Consider the following 6,168-nt stretch of genomic DNA (forward strand, 5'->3'; position numbering starts at 1 on the left):
AGAGAGAGAGAGAGAGAGAGAGAGAGAGAGAGAGAGAGAGAGAGAGACTCTTACCATCATCTTCCAGACCCAGGTGTTTGACTTTTCTTTTGGTCGTGACAGTCCCTAGCTAATAGAGTAGTAGACTTGTTCTCAGCCCTCCTGAGATGGAGACAAGAAGAATTGTGTCTGGACCCTAGAAGATGACGCAGAATCGACTACAGACATTTAAACAGAGAAAAAGCTCAATGAGCCTTTAGAGTAAGGAAGATGATAAGCTGGGGCTCTGATAAAATGCATTCCAAGACTATCTCATCCAACATGAGAACGAAGTTAGAAGTAGGGACCCTCAACAAGCCCCAGAAAGACGACACCCTCCACCCCCCAAAACCTTCAATCAATCATCCCCTCTCCAGGAAACAGGTCCTCATGATAGTGTCACTATCAAGTTTAGTTTCCAGTAAGATTCAGTCCTGGGTAGGAGCACCTCACCCCCAAGCACCTCGCCATCTAGGTGATAAAGCCAGGGGATGGCATATTAACTCTGTGCACAATCTGAGTGGAGAGACAGAGCATCCCCAGAGTCTGGGTGTCCTCAGGAGCAGATTCTAAGGCAAAGTTGGATTTAAGTGTGACCCTGATGATTGTGATAGCTTCAGCTACCCTGGAAGTAGAAGTAACTTTTTGTGAAACATGATTCAGAGATAGACATCGGCTGCTCCATCACTGCTCATTCACAGATAGACATCGGCTGCTCCATCACTGCTCATTCACAGATAGACATCGGCTGCTCCATCACTGCTCATTCAAAGATAGACATCGGCTGCCCCATCACTGCTCATTCACAGATAGACATCGGCTGCCCCATCACTGCTGATTCACAGATAGATATCAGCTGCTCCATCACTGCTCATTCACAGATAGACATCGGCTGCCCCATCACTGCTGATTCACAGATAGACATCGGCTGCCCCATCACTGCTCATTCACAGATAGACATCAGCTGCTCCATCACTGCTCATTCACAGATAGACATCGGCTGCTCCATCACTGCTGATTCACAGATAGGCATCAGCTGCTCCATCATCACTGCTGCTACCCCCTGCTCCTGAATGATACAAGCTCAGAAATGTCTGCCTTCATCCTTTTGGTGTGGTCTCAAAACCTACTGAGTTAGATCAGGAGAGGACAGCAGCTCCACACAGCTGACTGCACCTTTACTCAAGGGTAAGCTCAGAGATCCATGAATCCAGAGTTCTTAGTTGCCAAGATGTTGCTGTCTTCCTGATTGCTGAGCCGGCCCTTTCACTCCATGCATAACATACTCACTCCATGTCATCGTGGTGCAGAGAATATCTTGACAAGTAGCCATGGTGTCTTAGTTAGGGTTTGATTACTCTGAACAGACACCATGACCAAGGCAACTCTTATAAGGACATTTAATTGGGACTGGCTTATAGGTTCAGAGGTTCAGTTGATTACAATCAAGGTGGAAACATGGCACCATCCAGGCAGTCATGGTGCAGGAGAAGCTGAGAGTTCTACATCTTCATCTGAAGGCTTCTAGAGGAAGACTTGCTGCTAGGCAGCTAAAGCAAGGGTATTAAGGCCCAAGCCCACAGTGGCACACCTACTCCAACAAGGCCACACCTCCTAATAGTGCCACTCCCTGGGCCAAGCATATACAAACCATCGCACATGGTAAACAAGTAAGCAGAGCAGTATAGAGGTAGCTAGGTCTACATTAATGTTAATGGAACTGTTGACAATTTCGTTTGAGAGGGACGGGAGGGTCTCCAGACTCTCACATAAGATTCTTGTCTCCAACAACTACTTGGTAGATATGAGAGTATATAGGAAATGGAAGGTTAACAGAAAGGGTACACAGTCATCCATGACGGAATGAGACCTTGTGGTGATGGAGCTGTTTGAGGATCACTCAAACTCCTGTAAGTAACCCTTCTCCCATGCTCTGTAAGAACGCCCAGTAAACTCATTGGCCTAAGGTGGACTCTGGTAGAATCATAATTTGTCTAGTGCTGTCCTATTTGGGTTGAGCAGAAGGTTGTGTCTCCAGGAAAAGTGCACTCAACAACACTGCTGCGTCTTAGAATCACGGCGAGAACAGGAATGGAAGTCATTTCTCTCGTTATATTGCCTGGGAATTAATGAGAACTTTCTCAGGTCTTTGAGAACATCTGTTTCCAATCACTTAGGAGTTTACACTTGCAAAGTAAAGGGTGGAGAAAAGCAGAGCTGGGGACCCCTCCTTCCACCTCAACTTCCTTAGCTGCTTCCTACCTCCTCGTGTGTGTGTGTGTGTGTGTGTGTGTGTGTGTGTTGGTCTTCGTCTTCTGCCTTGTTTGAGACAGGGTCTCTCTTTTGCTGCTGCATATACCAGGCTCGATGGTCCTCACCCTTCCAAGACTTTTGACTCCACCTCCTATAGGACTAGGAGTGCTGGGATCGGAGTCACACTCACATGCTCAGCCTTTCTTGGGTTCTGAGGCTCTGACCTCATGTCCTCACACTTGCATGACAAACACTTTCTCCATTTCTCCAGCCTCAGGACACTGTGGCTATGCCTTCTGGCAGGCACCAAATAGGTGACACTTGGTGTTCTGAGACATTCAGCTGCTTCTAGCAAAGGGGCTGTAAATAAGAGAAAAGGGAAGAGGTCTGGTTGTGGTCAGGCAGAGGTGGAACAGAGGGTCTCTTAACCGAGAAATGTCTCATAAACACAGGGGCGACCACTGTGCAGGTGCTATCATGCTAGCTCTGAGAAGGGTACTTGGTAGCAACCTAGTTGGCCAGGGGAGAAGCAGAAATGGATAATAAAGCATCTTGCTCCATCCCCACCCTACTGTGAGATGGCACACATAAAGGGGGAAAATTCTCCAGTTCCCTAAGGCTGGATCACTGTGTGGTTGTCTTGGTTCCTACCCAGCACTGGGATGCAAAACAGATCTGGTGATAGGCAGATAGGATGGGGCAGTTGATGGAGGCAATCCCAGAAAGGAGCTATGTCACTGCCATTACCAGTGTCCTCTTGACATGACCATCAGGGCCATCAGCTCCTTAATAGTTCTGAATTCTATGAAGGGCTTGCGTCTTTGGGCCTTCACCTTGAGTCTGGGTGGGTTCTGACAGCCTCCGTCAATACGATGAGACAGGAAAGACACTGAGCGACATGGTTGAATTGGAATAGATGCTCTTGGGACACTTGACTGGGACCAGAACTGCCCTGGTAGCATGAAGCTACATGCAAAGATTTCAGCTGATGCGGTCTCCAAGCCTCAGTTGGCTCTGGCATCTTTTGGTGAGAGAAGGAAGTTAGTACATGTGTGTGTTCTTTCCGGTCCCTCAAATATTATGAGGCCACCAGTGTTTGACACTGATGACTTTAACCTAAGTCTTGTCACCTAGCATAGCACTCAGGTTACAATGGGCGTTTATAGCTCACGATGGGCATTGTGTTTTAACATATGAATATTGGGAGACACTGAAAATGTATTCAAATGACAACAGCTACTGGCCACAGTCTCTTAGTGTGCTGGCTCTGATGCCAGCTGTGCCACCAGAGAAGACTTAGCAGGAGGGACATTCTCATTGTGCAGAACTCCTGGCTCAAGAGCTCAAAGGCAGGACCTGCTTACCCTCTGTAGGCCTAAAATCAGCCATAGGCCTAAAATCAGCAATAGGCCTGTCATATATGTATACTAACACCAAGTCTTGGGTCTCAGTGGAAAAACATCGAAACAGATGGCTATAAGCTAATGTAAACAGGCAGCTTTTGTAGAAATTTACAAGCCTGAGTAGTCATAGACCTTGTAAATAGATAGCCTGGGCAGACAATACCAACTTAGATAAGGAGAAGCGAGTCATAGGCAGAGTCATAGTGACTTGTCCCCTGAAGCTTCACCCAGCCGATACCCGGTTCTGATGATATCTGTATTCCTCCTGATCACCCACACTCCAGTGTCATTCCCTTCGCCACATCCTGTCTTTCTGTGTTTATAACCCCTGTGTGAATGAATTACAATTTGAGAAAAAATAAATTATTAAAAAAAAAGAAGGCAGGAGAAAATGGATTGTATGAGACCATTGTGGTGCAGCAACAGGCAAGCTTGTGTGCAGCCCAGACATGAGCTCTTCATACTGTGTCCTGTCCCTTGTCTGCGAATGACAAGGGACATTCAAGCCATCTTCATTTACAAGTGAAGACAGAGAAAGAGAAAATGTAGTGTTTATCCTGGAGAGAACACTCAGGGCTGAGTGGAAACAAGGAATTACCTTGATAATTAGATGAAGGTTTATAGATTCAATTAGAAAAGAGATGAAAATTAGATTTAAAAGGCTGAAAAATAAAATGGTACCTTCCGAAAACTACAAGCAAGCATGGATAAAACAAATTAAAAGTAAATTCCTCGAGCGCTATAGCATTTACATTGTAGGTGCGAATTAGTTCAATAAAATTCTAATTTCTATTGAATTGGTTTCTGATTAAAATTAGGAAAGATGCCTTTGAAGGAAATAACTCTCCTTGCGGGCACATTACACTAAGAATGTGAATGCAGGAAAATCATATCTTCCCATGTGCATGAATATGAAATGTCTCAAATGCAAACTGTGCTTGCAGCCTCGTAAGGTGCTGAAGGTGAAGTCAAGGGAACCATCTTGGGAAGCTTCAGAAAAAGAAGTGACCAGCCAAACCTCCCTGGGGCCTCCCTTACTTCCCCCTCCTCTCAAGCCAGCCAGCCTCAGCCTCACCTCTGAGTCTTTCACCCTCTCTCCTAGCCTCCCTCCCGCTGTAGGCCACAGTCTCCACCCCTGCTCTCTGACTGCTCCAACACACACAAGGAGAACACAGACTCTGACTGCATTTGCTTTAGTGTGGAATGTCTGAGGCTTCCTTTCTAGCCCTTTGGCATTGCTTTGCCTGGCTGGAAGATGCTTCCAGAGCTGGTGTGAACTCTGGCCTTTGGAGAAAGTCTTTTATTCCAGTTGTCAGACAATAGAATCTGGCAATATAAAGAAAAAGTACACACACAGGTCACATCTCCGGGGACAGTGTGATTTATTTCACCTGCTCCTTTGGCAGGGAGTGAGCAAGGGGTCAGCAAAGCTCCTTTCACTTCCAGAAGAACCCTGTATCCATGGCCTACATGTCCTAACACTTGGACCCAATGTCTTTCTGCTTTCCGTGGGTCCCTATGAGTGTGTTCAGAGATAGGGTAGGTAGGAAGCACACAGCAGTTGGCAGCGAGGCCTGCAGGGCCCTTCTATAGAGACTTCTATCAGCTGAGGCCATCTGCAGCTGGTCAGGGACAACACTGACTGGGTCTCTAACTTGACCTGGCAGCCACCCATGCTTTTCAGACTAAAGCAGTCTTCAGGGCATCCTTACTCAGAGTGGAGGCGTGGAATCAGCAGGCACAACAGTCCTCATGTTCTTGAGATTCTGATGCCGGCAGGCATAAAGCCAGGTCATTTGTAACCTGCAGTCCCTGAAAGGGATCCATTTCCTTTCTCCACGAGGCAGGACAAGGCTCAGCAGCACAGAAAGATGTCATATCCATCTTTACTGGAGGAACAGAAGGGTATGTAAAGGAAATGGTGGACGAGTTGAACTTTAATGGATGCATACGGCTTCATAATTAAAGATGGAGAGACAGGAAGAGACTAGGCTCAAACACAGGAGGACTCAGAATTCTTCATAGACACTGGGCTAGATAGTCACATGGGAGGTGACACTGGAGCTGCAGCAGGGTATACAGAGACTTTAGCTGGCCTCCGAAGTCTGGGTGTCCTGTGAAAGAAAAAGAGTAGAGACCAAGCCCTACTTGTCATGGGGAGGAGACATGGGAGTCTTTGGTGTGTTAATGACTGTGGGGTCCCGAGGCAAGAGCAGGAGAGGCTGGCTGCTGGAGTAGGCAGAGCTGGGTGAAGCAGAACTAAGGGGACCAGCCAACATGTGCTGTGTGAACAGACATGGAAGATGAGGGTGTTCAGATGCAGCCCCAGCTCAGCCCTTTCCTTTCCAAGAACAAACAGAATGCCTGCAACGTCATCAAAATGGTGTGTGTGTGTGTGTGTGTGTGTGTGTGTGTGTGAAAGAGAGAGAGAGAGAGAGAGAGGGAAGAAGAGAGAAAGAGAGAGAGAGAGAGAGAGAGAGAGAGAGAGAGAGAG

This window comes from Grammomys surdaster, unplaced genomic scaffold (genome assembly GCF_004785775.1).
Source record: "Grammomys surdaster isolate TR1022 unplaced genomic scaffold, NIH_TR_1.0 125950, whole genome shotgun sequence".
NCBI classification, from domain to species: domain Eukaryota; kingdom Metazoa; phylum Chordata; class Mammalia; order Rodentia; family Muridae; genus Grammomys; species Grammomys surdaster.